The 17846-nt window shown below is 40.5% G+C and overlaps 1 protein-coding gene across 4 annotated transcripts in view; it reads left to right on the top strand.

Annotated features, from left to right (window-relative positions):
* The window catches only part of SETD4 (SET domain containing 4), a 162766-nt gene that overhangs the window by 68736 nt on the left and 76184 nt on the right, over positions 1-17846 (top strand). For all 4 annotated transcript variants that reach the window (XM_070488832.1, XM_044751110.2, XM_070488833.1 and 1 more), the window contains one exon: positions 10692-10783. The gene's annotated coding sequence lies outside the window, so the exon portion shown is untranslated. The remainder of the gene's footprint in view (positions 1-10691; positions 10784-17846) is intronic.

Raw genomic sequence — 17846 nt, 5'->3', positions numbered from 1 at the left:
ATATGTTAAAAATTCACTGAACTGCTCTAAAGTCCAATTCAGAGAAGCTGTGAGGAAACCTGGAGGAGATTCCCTAAGAGTCCATTCCATGGAGATGGAAAAGCCCTCTGCTGGAAAGTCTTGTAAATCAGAGGATTCTGCTCTCCCTGTAGCCTCCAGTCTGACATCTTTCCTTAGGGAGTCCGTTCTGGATCCTGTGGAAGCTAAGGGCCTCACAGCAGCGTTTCAGGCTCCAAGCCACCCTGGCTGGCCACGCTCATGGAGACTGAGTGCACTCTGAGCTCACATCGACTTACAGGTGACGTCAATGCTTGTATTGTTGATTAGCACTTTGAGGCCTCCATACTCCTTGTACAGGAAGTCACCCAGGGTATGGATGCTCTGCAGATCATCAATGTCCAGCTGGTGGAAGCGAGGGCTGAGGCCCTCGGCCTGCAGCTGCTACATGGCTGCCAAGCCCTGCACCATGTCCCATGCTGTGAGCACTTCATCCCCTGAGAACTGCTGGCACAGGTCGTACATGATGGCAAAGCCAATGCCATTGTGGACCATGGTCATGAGGGCCATGCAAGTGTAGGAGGACATGGCTGGGCAGGGGTCATGAGGGGAACTTGTGTGGAGAGCAGACCGGCCTATGGGCCACAGGAACGCTCACTGGGGAGGCCTGGCCACAGTCAGAGAAGGCACACTGAAATGAGTTCTGGGATCCAGTGCTGTGATTTCCTGAGAAGGAGGCCCCACCTCCATCCCTCCCTCCTAGGAGGGGCCAAGTGTTACAGAAAGTTTCCTAATCCCTCACTCCTGGTTCACCCCTTAATGGTGCTACACCCTGGGCCAAACCAGAACAGTCTTATTTTGATCTCACCTCTGAGAGAAGCAATCGTTGCAGGCTGGAGAGGTGTGCTTCCCACAAAGCACAACTTCTTGGTGCTGGGTCCATAAGGGGCTAGAGATTCATGGCAGTTGGACTAAAGAAACTATTGTGGGAGAACCCCAAAAGGAGAAAAAGTAGTGCAGAGTAGTAAACTTGAACTTTGGCCCATTATCAACTATAGAATGGGAAGTGTTCCTTTTTCTGAAGATGCAATAAATTACATACGTTAATCACTTCTGAGGGCATAGGTCCTCTTGCTTTCTTAAGAGAAACTCAAGAGAGATAATTAGAGAATTAGGTGCTGTGATTAGACTTTCACTGTGGGCAGGGTACCTCACTGTGTGCTTCTCAGTGAGTCCCCAAGTGGGAGGAAATGTTTTATGAAGCTCTTGTTGTGTGCCATGCTGTTGCTTTCAATGCTTTATTTAATGGTTACATAATCTCTGTTGGCTAACGGTGCCTACTGTTTGGTTTTGTCCAAGGTCACAGATAATAAGCAGTATATATAGTTAGGTGTTATTTTTAAGGTACTAAGAAAAAAAAGATCTTTGCAATTTTAAGTATACATTTCCAAAAGTTGAGATGCTATGGTCTTGACCTAGGCATTGTTGTCCTTTGGTGTCAGTTTACAAAAACAAAATAATAGAGAGGAACTTAACAGCTGTGTTGAAAGGAGAAAGTTGTAAACCTCACTTTTAAAATAAAACCCCTACCCTTGCTTTCAGGGTCTACTCCTTTTCATTTCTGTAAGCCTGAAAATCACTGGTGACGAATGAAGAATAATCAGGGCAGTAGAGGCCTCTTTAGAGCACAGAGCGCTTCTGTGAAGGGAGGGATGTGGTGGAGGTTCATTGGGGCCACTGAGAGGTATGCTTGGTGTTGGGCAGTAACTGACTTCTTGTCACTGCCATGGGTGATGTTAGGTCCCAATCACAGGGAGTCATTTTACAATACTCATTGCACTTTTATTGTGTTTTTAACATTTTGATCTGTATCAGGACATTTAATCTGTATTTACAGCAATCCTATGCCTATTGTGCTCATTTTACAGTTGAGGTACTGAGATAAAGAGCAATGCAGTATTTTGCTCAGGGTCACACAGTAAAGTGGCAGAGACAGAAATTTTTGTTTCCAGGTGTTTGTCTTGAAAGCTTTCGAACAGAAATATTGAAAGAATAGTAAATGCCCATATATCCACCTGACTAGGTTGAACAATTGTGAATATTTTCCTAAATTTTTGTGTTCATCTTCTGTATATATTTTGCTGAACCATGTTAATGTTGTAGACCTCAGAATACTTCCTCCCTGCATAAATAACACATTCTCATTGAAGAGATTTGACAACAATTCTCTCATGTCACTAACACTCAATCCATATTCAATTTCCCCCATGGTCTCAGATGCTTTTATGGAAATGTCTTTAGTGCCCATTCACCATTCACACTTTGCCATTGTGTTTTTCCAATGAGTTTGGTGTTATAGTGCCTACACCAGATGTATTCCCTTCATGGTGTTGTCCATGTTATACTAGAGGCTGGTAAACTAAAGCCAGCAGGCCAAACCCCGCCATGCTCATTAGTTTATGAATTGTCTATGGCTACTTTCATGCTACCTCAGCAGATCTGAGTAATTCCAACAGAGATCATGTGTCCTCAAAGCTAAAACCATGTACTTCCTGGCTGTTTCTATGCTGTTAGCTGGCCTCTGAGTTATACTGTTGTCTGTTGACCTAACTTTTAGGTCTGTTAGATTTCTGATCTGGTCGGCATGTAAACAATCTGTGCAAATGGACATTTATACAGAAGGATTTATTCATCTATTGATTTTCATTCATTGTCATTGATTCCACTTTTTCTCCCCTGTATCACATATGAAATCACAAAAGACTTCACTGAATTAGTAGCCAAGTGAAATTGAGTACTTGATAGGGATATTTTGATTCTTCTTATATTTAAATTTGTGGGTAGGGATGTTTTTGACATCATTTGGTCAAATCAGGATGTGTAACTTAATGAGAAGCAAGGAGAGAACTCTAAGAGTGGTCCCTGTTGTTCAACTTTCTTCTCCATAACAAACTCTCCAAGAGGCCCCTCAGCATCTGAGGGAAAAAGAGCAAAGTATATGGGCATCTCTGGTCCTTCTTCTGGGGTTTTCATGGCTTTGGTCCCCTCATGTCATTTCTCACCCACCCTGGGCACCAGGCATCCATGAGGATCTCGTCCCCTCTCCTCTGCTCACTGCTCTCCTGGCATGGACTCTGGACAGAACTATGATGCTCATCTTTGGCACTGCATATACCATGGCCTTGATATCAGGCTAGCCTTCCTTTATGTGCACTCCATTCTTCATATCTTCCACAAAATTCTTCTTGAGCCCCACCAACTCCTTCACAATGATTTTCTCACTTGTAAATTTAGGAGGTAGTTCTCTGCTGAGGTTTTTAAGAGCCATGAAGCTGAATAGTTGGGGGATTGTCAAGATGGCAACATAGGCAGACTCTGAACTCACCTCTTCCTATGAACACAACAAGGTTACAACTATTCTTGGAAAGATTACCCCTTAGAGAGAACTCACACCTGGGTGAAAAGAACCCCCACAATAGGGGACAGTCCTGACTGAGGCGGAAGAGGCAGAAATTCATTTCTGTAGAGGAAAAAGCCACCTTTGCGAACAATGGAGCTTCACGGCAAGACAGGAAGAACCCTAAGATATGCAGCTTTCCCTGGAGGAGTGGGGACCTGAGTAGGGGTGCATTACCACTATAAGCATCATTCCGACTCAGCACAACTGAGAAAAGTGTCATAATATCTGGCTTTCCTGGCTATTAACTACAATGGGGAATACCCTGAGAAAAGCTATAGGTCATAAGTGAAAAAACCCAACTCTTAAAGGACCCATGCACAAATTCACCTGTCTCTGAAAGCAACCTGAAATCAACAGAAGGAAAGATGCACAGTCCTTTGGTGAAGAGTCTCACCTGGCGGGCTCTGGGTGCATCTTTGTGAGACCTCTCTAGGAACTTAGACGTTGGTGGCAGCATTGTTGTGACCTAGTACAGGTGTGCTGACACAGACGCTGACAGACACCATTGGAGTCCTTTCTCTGCCCTGTTAACCCAGGGTCTGCCCCACCCACCAGAGTACTGATTTAATCCAGCTCAGCCAGGGCAGCCAGCCTGACCTAGGGACTGGCCCCACCCAACAGCAAGCCCTCAGGCTGCTTGTCAGCCTGCATACACTGGGTGCCTTGATCCTCTGCAGGCAGGCAAGTGTGTCTGCCTCTGTGAGGCTGGGCCTGTGTGAGGAGCAGGTGGAGTGTGGGGGGTGTTGGTGGAGAGTATGGGAGCCTCTGCACTAGGGGAACTGGGTCTGCTTCAGGGGGTCAGGAGGTGTGCATGGGCCAGCACTGTGTTGATGGTGTGTGTGGGCCTGTGGGGTGCGGGGCTTATCAGTGGCAGAAGACCTGTGCTTCACAAAGAGATACATAGAGGATCAGCCCTGCCTTCCAAAGCCTGAAACAATGGGGTCCTCCTGTGCCTGGGGCCAGCCCCACTTAGCTGCAATCCTGAGAGAGCTGACAACAGCCTTGCAGGCTGGAGGCCTACAGCAATTGTAAGCCCCTGAGCCTAGCAACCAGCCACAGTGGGGGCCTACTCAACAGAAAAACTGCAACAGGCATGTGCTATTAGGCCTTGCAGCAAATTGTGCGGGGGCTCCCCAAACGTGATTTTCAAACAGCCAGCCATGGGGAGAAAGCCTAGACTCACTGGGTACCTGCAGCAAGATCAACACTGCCATAGCAGAAGGATACACATTGCCCACAAAGGGGCTTCTCCTGGAACATTTAGAACATTTAGAACATTAGGTGATGAGAGGGAAGCACACTGCTGAGCCTCAAAAGGTGTCTCTTCCATAAGGCCAGTTCTCCCACATCAGGAGACATAACTGACTCACCTAATACGTAGATATCAGCAAAATAAAGAGGCAAAATGAGGAGGCAAAGGAACATGTTCCAAGCAAGGGAACAGGACAAAACCCCAGAAAAAGAACTAAATGAAACAGAAACAAACAATCTACCTGACAAAAAGTTCAAACAAAACATCATAAGGATGCTCACTGATCTTGGGAGAAAACTAGATGAACACAGTGAGAATGCCAACAAAGAATTGGAAAATATAAAAAAGAACCAATCAGAAATGAAGAATACAATACTGGAAATGAAAAATTCACTAGGGGGACTCAATAGCAGAGTAAGACTAGAGGAAATCACCCAAGCTGAACAGATAAAAGAAAAAACAATTAAAAAGAAGGACAGTCTAAGGGACCTCTGGGGCAATATCAAGCACACTAACAGTTGTATTATAGGGATCCCAGAAGAAGACAGAGACAAAAGGGCAGAGAATCTATTTGAAGAAATGATAGCTGAAAACTTTCCTAACCTAAAGAAGGAAACAGACATCCAGGTACAGGAAGCACAGGGCACATCAAACAAGATAAACCCAAAGAGACCCACACCAAGAATATTATAATTAAAATGTCCAAAATTAAAAATAAAGAGAGAATCTTAAAAGCTGCAAGAGAAAGGCCAAAGTGATATAAAACAGAAACCCCATAAGGCTATCAGCTGACTTCTCAAATGAAACATTATAGGCTAGAAGGGAGTGGCATGATATATTTAAAGTGTTGAAAGGAAAAAACTTGTAGCCAAGAATACTCTACCTGGCAAGGTTATCATTCAGAATGGAAGGGGAGATAAAGAGTTTCTGAGACATGCAAAAATTAAAGGAGTTTGTCACCAAGAAACCAGTCTACAAGAAATGCTAAAGGGACTTATTTAAGTGGGAAAGAGAAGACCACAAATAGGAATAAAAAATTCTCAAAAAGGGCTATAAAGTCATTGGTGAAGGCAAAAATACACTAAAGGTAGCACATCGACCATCTATGAAGATAATATGAAGATCAAAAGCCAAAAGTCCTTAAATTAGCTATTTCCATGATAAGAAGGTAATGGATATACACACCAAAAAGAAGAGGGTAGATATAATATGAAGAACATAAAATGTGGGAAGAGGGGAGTATAAAAGTAGAGCATTTAGAAAGAGGTCAAACTAAAGAGACCAACAACTTAATACAGATTGCTATATATGTAGGTTATTATATGTGAACCTCATGATAATCACAAACCAGAAACCTATAATAAATGCACAAAAAATTAAGAGAAAGGAACCCAAACATAATACCAAGAAAGCCATCAAATCACAAGGGAAGAGAGCAAGAGAAGAAGAAAGGCACAGAGAACAACTACTAAAACACTCAGAAAAAAAGTAACAAAATGGCAATAAGTACATAGTTATCAATAGTTACGTTAAATGTCAATGGACTAAATGTTCCAATCAAAAGGCAAAGGGTGGCCGATTGGATAAGAAAAACAAGACCCATACATATCCTGCATAGAAGAGACACATTTCAGACCTAAAGACAAACTGAAAGTGAAGGGATGGAAAAAGATACTTCCTGCAAATGCCAATGAAAATAAAACTGGGATAGCAATAATTATATCAGACAAAATAGACATTAAAACAAAAAGTGTAACAAGCCACAAACAAGGGTCTGCAGCAAGGCAACACTGCAGGGCCAGGACTGTGTTGATGGTGTGTATGGACCTGTGGGGAGTGGGGCTTGTCAGTGGCAGAAGACCTGTGCTTCTCAAAGAGCCACTTAGAGGCTCTACTACATAAAGATAAAGGGAACAATCCAACAAGAGAACATAACCCTTATAAATATCTATGCACCCAACCTAGAAGCACCTAATTATGTAAAGCAATTATTAGCAGACAGAAACTAGAAATGGGCAGTAACACAGTAATAGTAGGGGACTTTAACACTCCACTTACACCAATGGACAGATCATCCAAACAGAAGATCAATAAGGAAACTTTGACCTTAAACAACACATTAAACCAGATGGATTTAGTAGATATATAAATAACATTCCACTCAATGGAGAAAAACTGAAAGCTATCCCTCTAAGAACAGGAACCTGAAAAGGATGCCCACTTTCATCACTCTTATTTAACATAGTATTGGAAGCCTTAGCCAGAGCAATAAAGCAAGAAAAAGGAATAAAAGGGGATCCAAAATGGAAAGGAAGAAATTAAACACTCACTATTTGCAGATGACATGATTTTATATGAGAAAATCCTAAAGAATCCACCAAAAACATTTTAGAAATAATAAAGGAATATGGTCAAGTTTCAGGATAAAAAATCAAAATACAAAAATAAGTTGTGTTTCTATATACTAACAGTGAAGTAGCAGAGAGAGAAATTAAGAATACAATCCTGTTTACAATTGCAGCAAAACGAATTAAATATCTAGGAATAAACTTAACCAATAGGTGAAAGATCTGTATGCTGAAAACTATAAAACAGTGTTGAAAGAAATTGAAGAAGACACAAAGAAATGGAAGATATTCCATGCTCTTGGATTGGAAGAATTAACATCATTAAAATGTCCATACTTGCTAAAGCAATCTACAGATTCAATGCAAACCCTATCAAAGTTCCAACAACATTTTTCACAGAAATAGAACAAAGAATTCCAAAATTTATATGGAACAACAAAAGACCCTGAGTAGCAAAAGGAATCCTGAGATAAAAGAACAAAGCTCGAGGTATCACACTCCCAGATTTCAATGTATACAACAAAGCAATAGTAACCAAAACAGCATGGTACTAGCACAAAAATAGACACAAAGATCAATGGAACAGAATCAAGAGCCCAGAAATAAACCCACACATCTATGGATAGCATATTTTCGACAAGGGAGCCAAGAACATACAATTCAGGAAGGAAAGTCTCTTCAATAACTAATGTTGGGAAAACTGGACAACCCCATGGATAACAATGAAAATAGACCGTTATATTACAACATACACAAAAATTAACTCAAAATGGATTAAAAGCTTGAATGTAAGACCTGAAACCATTAAACTTCTAGAAGAAAACAGGCTGTACACTCTTCAACATCAGTGTTAGTAGCATATTTTCAATTATCATGTCTGACTGAGCAAGGGAAACAATAGAAGAAATAAACAAATGGAAGTACATCAAACTAAAAAGCTTCTGCACAGCAAAGGAAATGAACAACAAGACAAAAAGACAACCTAACAATTGGGAGAAGATGTCTGCAAACTATCTATCTGATAAAGCATTAATATCCAAAAGAACTCATACATCTCAACAACAACAAAAAAACTAACAACCCAATTAAGAAATGGGCAAAACATCTGAACAGACATTTCTCCAAAGAAGATATACAGATGTCCAAAAGGCACTTGAAAAGATGTTTAACATCATTAACTATCAGGGAAATGCAAATCAAAACTACAATGTGATATTACCTCACTCCCATCAGAATGGCTATAATGAACAAGACAGGAAACAGTAAGTGTTGGAGAGGATGTGGAGAGAAGGGTACCCTTATACACTGCTGGGGGGGGGGGTGGTGCAAACTGGGGCAGCTACTATGGAAAACAGCATGGGATTTCTTTACAAAATTAAGAATAGAGCTACCATATGATCCTGATATTCCACTGTGGTGTATTTTCCAAAGAACATGAGAACATGAAGGCATAAAGATACATGCACTCCTATGTTCATTGCAGCATTATTCACAATAGCCTAGACTTGGAAGCAACCTAGGTGCCCATCAAGGGATGAATGGATAAAGAAGATGTGGTATATATACACAATGGAATACTACTCAGCCATAAGAAAGGATGAAATATGACCATTCATGACAACATGGATGGATCTTGAGGGTATTATGCTAAGCGAAATAAGTCAGAGGGAGAAAGTAAAATACTGTATGATCTCACTCATAAGTAGAAGATAACAATGACGAACAAAGACATAGAAACAGAGATTGATAAGTGGTTACCAGAGGGGAAGGAAGAAGGGAGGAGGGAGAAAGAGGTAATTAGGCACATTGTGTTATGATGGATGTTAATTAGTCTTTGGATAGTGAACATTATATAATCTAGAGAGAAATTGAAATATATGATGATGTATACCTGAAATTTATATAATGTTATAAACCAATGTTACCACAATTAAAAAAAAGAAATACTGCTGGGGCCAGCCTGATGGTGTAGTGCTTAGTTTGGTGTGTTCCACTTCGGTGACCTGGGGTTCCCAGTTTCGGATCTTGGGCACAGACCTAGCAGCACTCATCAAGCCATGCTGTGGTAGGATCCCAAATAAAATGGGGGAAGATTGGCACAAATATTAGCTCAATGACAATCTTCCTCAAGCAAAAACAGGAATATTGGCAACAGATGGTAGCACAGGGTCAAGTTTCCTCAAGCACACATGCAAAAAAAGATACTGCTAAGATTCATGTCAAACCGTGTACTGCCTGAATTTTCTTCTGGGGCTTTTATGGTTTCAGGTCTTACGTTCAAGTCTTTAATCCATCTTGAGTTACCTTTTGTGCATGGTGTAAGGTAATGGTCTACTTTTATTGTTTTGTATGTGGCTGTCCGGTTTTCCCAACAGCATTTATTGAAGACTTTCCTTTCTCCATTGTATGTCCTTGGCTCCTTTGTTGAAGATTAGCTGTCCATAGATGTGTGGTTTTATTTCTGAGCTTCCAATTCTGTTCCATTGTTCTCTGTGTCTATTTTTCTGCCAGTACCATGCTATTTTGATTACTATAGTTTTGTAGTATATTTTGAATTCAGGGTTTGTGATGCCTCCAGCTTTGTTCCTTTTTCCCAAGATTGCTTTGGGTATTTAGTGTCTTTTGTTGCACCATATAAATTTTAGCGTTCCTTGTTCTGTTTCTGAGTAGCATATCATTGGGATTCTGATTGGAATTTCATTGAATCTGTAGATTGCTTTAATGATATTATAGACATTTTACCTATGTTTATTCTTCCAATTCTTGAGCATGGAATATCTTTCTATTTTTTATGCCTTGTTAGATTTCTTTCAATAATATCCTATACTCTTCAGTTTATAGGTCTTTCACCTCCTTGGTTAAATTTATTCCTAGATGTTTCACATTTTCTCGTGTGATTTTAAATAGGATTGTATTCTCTCTCTCTCTTTTTTTTTTTTGGTGTGGAAGATTGGCCTTGAGCTAACATTTGTGCCAATCTTCCTCTAGGTTGTACGTGGGACACTGCCATAGCATGGCTTGACGTGCAGTGTGTAGGTCCACACCCAGGATCTGAACCTGCGAACCCCAGGCCACCAAAGTGTACTGCACAAACATAACCACTACATCACCAAGCTGGCCCCACTGGATTGTATCCTTGACTTCTCTCTCTGCTAGTTCATTATTAGTGTATCCAAATGTAGCTGATTTTTGTGTGCTGATTTTGTACCCTGAAACTTTGTTGTAGTTGTTGATTATTTCTAGTAATTTTCTGATGGATCCTTTAGGGTTTTCTGTCTAGAATCATGTCAGCCACAAATAATGACAGTTTTATTTTTGCCTTTCCAATTTGTATCTCTTCTCTTTCTTTTTATTCCCTAATTACTCTGGCCAGGACTTGCAATATTGTGTTGAATAAGAGTGATGAGAGTGGGCATCCTTGTGTGGTTCCTGTTCTTAGAGGAATAGCTTTCAGTTTTTCAGGATTCAGCATGATTTTGCTGTGGATTTGTCATATCTAGCCTCTACTATGCTGAGGGACTTTCCTTCTGTACTCATTTTATTGAAAGTTTTGTCATAAATGTTGAATCTTGTCAAATTCTTTCTGTATATCTACTGATGTGATCAAGTGATTTTTACTCTTCGTTTTGTTCAGGTGGTGTATCACATGAATTGATGTGTGGATTGTGAATCATCCTTGCATCCCTGGAATCAATCCCACTGATTGTGGTGTGTGATCCTTTCAAGGTATTGCATTCTATTTGCTAATATTTTGTTGAGTATTTTTGCATCTGTGTTCTTCAGCAATGTTGGCCTGTAATTTTCCTTTTTTATTTTGTCCGTGTCTGGTTTTGGTATTGGGGTAATGTTGGCCTTGTAAAATGACTTTCGAAGTCTCCCATCTTCTTGAAGTTTTTGGAAGAATTTGAGAAAGACAGGTGTTACAAATTCTTTGAATACTTGGTAGAATTCATGAGAAAAGCCATCCTGTCCTGGACTTTTGTTTTTTGAGAGGTTTTGATTACTGTGTCAATCTCTACTTGTGATTGGTCTGTTCAGATTCTCTATTTCTTCTTGATTCAGTGTTGGAAGGTTGTATCAGTCTCAGAATTTATCCATTTCTTCTAGGTTATCCAATTTGTTGGCATATAGCTTTTCATAGTATTCTGTTATAATCCCTTGTATTTCTTTGTTATCCATTGCAATTTCTCCCATTTCTTTTCTAACTTTATATATTTGAGACTTCTCTCTTATTTTGTTAGTGAGTCTGGGTGTGGGTTTGTCAATTTTGTTTATCTTCTCAAAAAACCAGTACTTAGTTTCATTGATTCTCTTGTGGTTCTTTTCTTTTTTTTTAGTCTCTGTTTCATTTATTTTTGCTCTAACTTTTATAATTTCCCTCCTCCTGCTGACTTTGGGCTTTGTTTGTTCTTGTTTTTCTAGTTCTGTTAGGTGTGGTTTAAGATTACTTATTTGAGATATTTCTTGTTTGTTGAGGTAGGCCTGAATTGCTATAAATTTCCCTCTTAGTGCAGCTTTTGCCGCATCCCATAAGAATGGATATGTTGTGTTTTCATTTGTCTCCAGGTATTTTTTGATCACTCTTTTCGTTTCCTCAATGATCCAATGGTTGTTCAGTAGCATGTTGTTTACTATCCACATATTTGTGCATTTCTCAGTTTTTTCTTGAGGTGATTTCTAGTTTCATAGCATTATGGTCTGGAAAAATGCTTGATACTAGTCCAATCTTCTTATACTTATTGAGGCTTACTTTGTTTTCCAATATATGGTCCATCTTTGAGAATGATCCATGTACACTTGAGAAGAATGTATATTCTGCTGTTTTTGGATGGAACGTTCTATTTATATCCATAAAATCCATCTGGTCTGCTGTTTCATTGAAGGCAACTGTTTCCTTGTTGACATTCTGCCTGGATGATCTATCCATTGATGTAAGTGGGGCGTTGAGGTCCTCTACTAGTATTGTGTTTCTGTCTCTTTTCTCTTTAGGTCTGCTAATAGTGGCTTAGTATACTTTGGTCCTCCTGTGTTAGGTTCATATATATTCATAAGTATTATGTCCTTTTGGTGGAATGTTCTTTTTATCATTATATACTGCCTCTCTTTGTTATCATCTTTTTTATCTTGAAGTCTGCTTTGTCTGATATAAGTATAGCTCTGTCTGCTTTCTTTTGCTTGCCATTTGCTTAGCGTATCATCTTTCATCCCTTCACTCTGAGCCTCTGTTTGTCTTTAGAGCTGAGCTGTGTTTCCTGGATGCAGCATATTATTGGGTCTTGTTTTGTAATCCATTTAGCCACTGTGTGCCCTTTGATTGGTGAATTCAATTCATTTACTTTTAGAATGATTATTGATATATGAGGGTTTAATATTGCCATTTTATCTCTTGTTTTTTGGTTTTTCTATATTTCTGTCATTTCCTTTCCATTGTATTTCTGAATGACATTTCTATTTGGTGGTTTTCTGTGATGTTTTTCTCAGTGTCCTCTTTATTTATGATTTGTGACTCTACTCTAACTTTTTGTTTAGTGATTATCATGAAGTTTGTATAAAAGGTCTCATAGATGAGATAGTCCTTTTTCTGCTGATAGCCTCTTATCTCCATTAGCCGAAGCAGGTTCCATCCCTCTCCTCTTCCTCTTCTGTGTTATTATTGTCACAAATTATTCATTTTTGTGTTGTGATGAAATTGACTAGTTCATAGTTATTTTTATGCTTTCTTTCCCTTTATCTTTTATGTTATAATTGTCTATTAACCTGTTCTGATAGAGAACTGCAATTTTCTGATTTTGTCTTTCTATTTATCTCCTTCCTCAAGGCTTTGTAAACCTTTGCCTTTTTGTTTCTGGTGGGAGGGCTCTCTTCATAGATTCTTGTAAGGCAGTTCTAGTGGTGATGAACTCCCTCAGCTTTTGTTTATCTTGGAAAGATTTTATTTCTCCATCATATATGAAGGATAATTTTTCTGGATAGAGTATTCTTGGCTGAAAGTTTTTGTCTTTCAGTATTTTGAATATATCATTCCCTTCTCTCCTAGCCTGGAAGGTTTCTGCTGAAAAATCTGATGAAAGCCTAATAGAGGTTTCTTTGTTAGTTATTTTATTTTGCCTTGCTGCCCTTAATAGTTTTTCTTTGTCATTGACTTTTACAGTTTTAATTTTATATACCTTGGAGAAGTTCTTTTTGCATTGATGTAATTAGGAGTTCTCTTGGCTTCATGTACTTGTTAAGTCCAGTTCTCTCCCTAGGTTTGTGAGGTTCTCAACTATTAGTTGTTTGAACGAGCGCTCTGCTCCTTTCTTTCTCTCTTCTCCCTCTGGGATACCTATAATCCTTACATTACTTTCCCTAATTCAGTTGGATATTTCTTAAATAATTTTTTCATTTTAAAAAATCTTGTTTCTCCTGCCTCTTCCAACTGAGACCATTTCTTGATTTCTATCTTCTATGTCACTAATTCTCTCCCCCATAAGGTCTTGCTCTGTTTTTATGGTTTCTACATTATTTTTTATCTTAGTAACTGTGTTCTTCATATCCAGAATTTTGTATGTTTTTTTTAAGGGCTTCAATCTCTTTGGTGAAGTATTCTTTCTGTTCATTAATTTTATTCCTGAGCTCATTGAACTGGCTTTGTTTGTTTTCTTGTAACTTATTGAGTTTCTTTATGACAGCTATTTTGAATTCTTTGTCATTTAGATTGTAATGTTCTGTGACTTCAGGCTTGGTTTCTGGTGACTTGTCATTTTCCTTCTGTTCTGCAGTGTTACTGTAGTTCTTCATGGTGTTTGATGAATCGATCCTCTGCTGGCACATTTGTGGTAGTAATCACCTTCTCTTATTTGAGTATGTCTTTGGTTATGTTCACTCTGGTTGCCTGGGTCTTGTGTTCCTCCCCTCGTTATCCATGGGCTCAGATGTTGTTGTCTTGTGCACCACCTGTGTTGCTGTTTCCCAGTTACCTGGGGGTGCTGGTTGCACCACTGCCAGAGGTGCTGCATTTGTGGGTGACACTGTCATTGTTGTGGGCCTGGGAACCTGGAGACTTATATGCAGCCCCTACTGCTGATGGAGATGATGTTTGGGGTGCCTCTACTGGGGGCTGAGTGCTTCCTCCCTGGGTATTTGCAGTTGTGTGGGTCAGGCCACTGCCTCTGCTGCTCCTCCACCCAACATCATGTGGTGGCATTGCCACCACGCTGCTGCTGCTGCTCTTTGGACATTCATGTTCATGCCCACACCTTTATAATGCTGCTGCCACCTCCCTGGGGCCATTTATGCACCCATGGGGCCACCCCCAGGGCCTGGTGCTCCATGGGTGCTGTGCATGTGTGGGACCACTGCTCCAGTGTTTGTGTGCATGCAGGGCCACCACCAGTGGTACCACCTCCCCAGGGACATTTGCATATGTCTGAGACTGTAACCAAGCACCACTGCCACTCCTTGGACATTTGCACTCCCATGGACCATCACTGCTTTGGGTGCCTGGGGTATGGCTTCCCTCCCTCCACTCACAGTTCCCACAGGCAACTGCATGCATGTCTGCCTCCTGGATCACTGCCCTAGGGGTGGGAGAGAGGGGTGCTTCTCTAGTTCCACTGTTCCCAGGGGCCTAGTCCACTCACCTTCAGATGTATATCTGCCTGGATCTCTCAAACTCCTGTTGTTCTGTGTAGGAAATCCTCTGATGGTCAATTGATGTCTGTTTGGTTGTAATTTAGAAGGAAGAGACAAAGGGAATTTCTCACTCCACCATGATGCTGATGTCACACCTGCCTCTATGTTCTTAATGAGGCCAAAGACAAAAATGCCTAGCACATCACACCAAGAAATGTCCATCCACCCATCCTTTCTAGAACCACAAAATATCAGAGGTAGACGATATGTTTAGTATAGTAATTCCCCCCCCCCCCATTCCTCTAGTGACTTTTCAGATTTTAGGAAATTGAAAAGTGGTACCTGTTCAAATCAAGGCTGGTCACAACTTCTTTAGAGATTTACTTGGTGAATGTAGCCATGAAAAACCTGTTTATTTCCTCCTAGGACTCTTCAAGCTAGTATGTGATGAACAAGAGTGTCCAGATTTCAAATGTTTGCTTGATTCCTCACAGATGGTTATTCATTAATGTATTTTCAGAATAAATATATAGTATAATTTAAGGAGAAAAAAACAGAATCACAGCCTACCAACATTAAAGAGAGCATTCTTCAAATTCAAGATTATGCTTACTTTGGGGAGCAGGAAGGAAATGAGATGGGAAGCAGTGAAGGGATTTAAATGGCATTGGTATTCATTGATTGGTGAAGCTCGGTGAAGGGTACCTGGAAGGGTAGATCTTACCTTTTGTGTGTCTAGAGTATTTCAGAATAATTCTTTTAAGAAAGAATTAAAAATAAAAAGAAATTCACTATTATTGCTCAGTGATCCTTAAGGTCACAATACTCTTTTTTTCTCTTTCCACTCCAAAAAGAAACAGCACATTCCCCTTTTGGATGTTTTCTGCTTCCCACAGAGATGCTGTGGAAACCATTCCAGATTGTTCTTTGTATCCTCAGATCTGAGAAAGGGACAGGAGGGACAATATTTACTTTTGGTTACCCTAGCTAGGACTTGTCCCAGATTTTCTCCCCAAAGAGGGTAAATTAAAGTCATGATGACATGAACTACCATGGCTGCCTTTCCTTTCCCAAATAATGGAAAAATTCTCCTATTTCAAAAGGCAAGAAAACTTTGTTCTCATAGTGAGAAAATAGTATGCATTTACATTTCCATTAAGTCTAGCTTTGGTGAAGCGATTTCAGTTGTTTGAATAGAGCCTGCTTTAGCAAATCTGTGAGCGCACCCATTCCTCCTTCCGGTCCAAGCACAGATACATCAAGAGCTAACACAGCCCACTTAAGTCAGAAAAATGACCAGCCTAAGTTTATTATTGTGATTCTAAGAGGAATACATTCAGAATGTGTTGTGGTGGCACAAGGAACTCCATTGCTGCCCTCAGGTGTTAGGGTGAGTGAAAGGGTCAAGTGGCTTTGAAAGAGCTGCCCTTTGAAGCGTCAATGAACCAAGTGTAAGAAGAAGTAGCAGAACTTTCCAGGAGGACAGAAGAGGGAAATGGGGCAGAATTGTGAGTAAACTGTACATGCACGTACTGAACTCCAAACAATGCCTCGTAATCTTTCTAAAAGTATCTGCTTGTCTTAATTGTTGTATTTAAGGGGTGGTAGTTCCTCTCCATCCAATTTCCTTGTGGTAAATATTATAGTAGTTTACAACCAAAGAAATAGGATATCTTGCTTTTGCCAGAATATAGAACATTGAAGGGGAGTTAAAATGGGCCTGGAGTTAGGCAGGTCAGATTCCAGAGATCCCTACAAGCCTTTGAGGGCTTGGACTTTCACCTGATGGATTTTCAGCAGGGGAGTGAGCATGCAGAGAGTACAGAAAGGAAATGACTCAAGATGGGAGGTCCCTTAAGAGGATGTGCAATTATCCATCAATGACAGCTGAGGGTCTGTTGTAAAGCTGGGATGGAGGAGAAGGCTTAGGGAGAAATTCAGTAGGATGACTGATAGGACCTGTTAAGTGATAATAAGCGGTGGGCAAGGAGACCTCCTGGATCCTGGTGGGTGTATGATGGAGTCAGAAACCAAAATGATATGGGGGAAAAATGAGGGTCTTCTGGAAATTCTTTATATTTGGGGGTTTGGGGGAGGAAGGGAGAGCCTCAGGAACAGAAGAAGAGGCAGGAAGACAAAATGTGTCTGGAGCTGTTGGAATGTTCTTGGCAGTTGATAGATTTTATGGGGGCCTAATAAATTGGAGGTAGTGAAGGCTCTACTAGCCTGAATAAGACCACTCTGAGAGATAGAGAGGGAGGACAGAGGATCCAGGATGGAATTCCCAGGCAACCCCAACATGTGAGGGGCATGAAGCAAGTAAAGGACTTCTCTGAGGAGATTCTTGAACAAAGATCTGAAGGACAAGAGTCAGTCATGGAAAGATAGGTGTGACAGAGAGAACTGATCACCACTTGACAAGATTGTTCAGAGTCCTGAGGCAGAAAGGCGCCTGGCCCAGATGAGACAGAATAAGGAGGCTAATGAAGCTGAGCAGGGAGAGGTAGCAGGCGCCTGTAGATGTGTCAGAGGCAGGTGGGGCAACATCATGTCCCTGCAGCAACACTATAGCTTGGGCTCCTTGTCAGACTCACCTTGGTGTTTTAGGAGAGGTAGTAGCTCCTTTCAGACGTTTAGGGCACCAAAAACTTTGTTTTCATGACCACTTCTGCTTTAATATGAAAGGGTGAAGAATCAGGAGCTTTAAGGGGTAAAGAGATCAGAGTTCATAAATAGTAGCCATGTGGTAAAAATACACAGAATGGTACAAAAATTGTTTTTTTCCATGTTAAATTTCCTGAATTCTAAGTAATGTCTCAGTTTAGTTAACAGTATTGAGCCGAAGTCAATTTTCCAGCTTCTAAATGCTGTATAGCCTAAGTTTGTTAGAAACTTGCGAGACAAGGGAGTCACTGGTTCGGTGAAGTGCATCTAGTAGACTTCCCTAGGGTTTCATTTGGATTACTAGTCACAAGGCAGAAATTAGAATTTGAGATTTAAACGGGACTTGGTCAGAATTCGTAAACTAAGGGAGTTGCTGAAATGTTTGTGTTTGACCAGTTTATGTCTGCGCTTATCTTTCTGAAACACATGAGTCCAGCAAGCAAACTGTTGCTCAAGCTATTTGAGCTTAAACGGTCTTCCTGTATTTTGTTTGTCATTTCTGCATAGTTTA

Source organism: Equus asinus, chromosome 18 (assembly GCF_041296235.1).
Source record: "Equus asinus isolate D_3611 breed Donkey chromosome 18, EquAss-T2T_v2, whole genome shotgun sequence".
NCBI classification, from domain to species: domain Eukaryota; kingdom Metazoa; phylum Chordata; class Mammalia; order Perissodactyla; family Equidae; genus Equus; species Equus asinus.
This window is presented reverse-complemented; position numbering and strand designations above follow the sequence as displayed.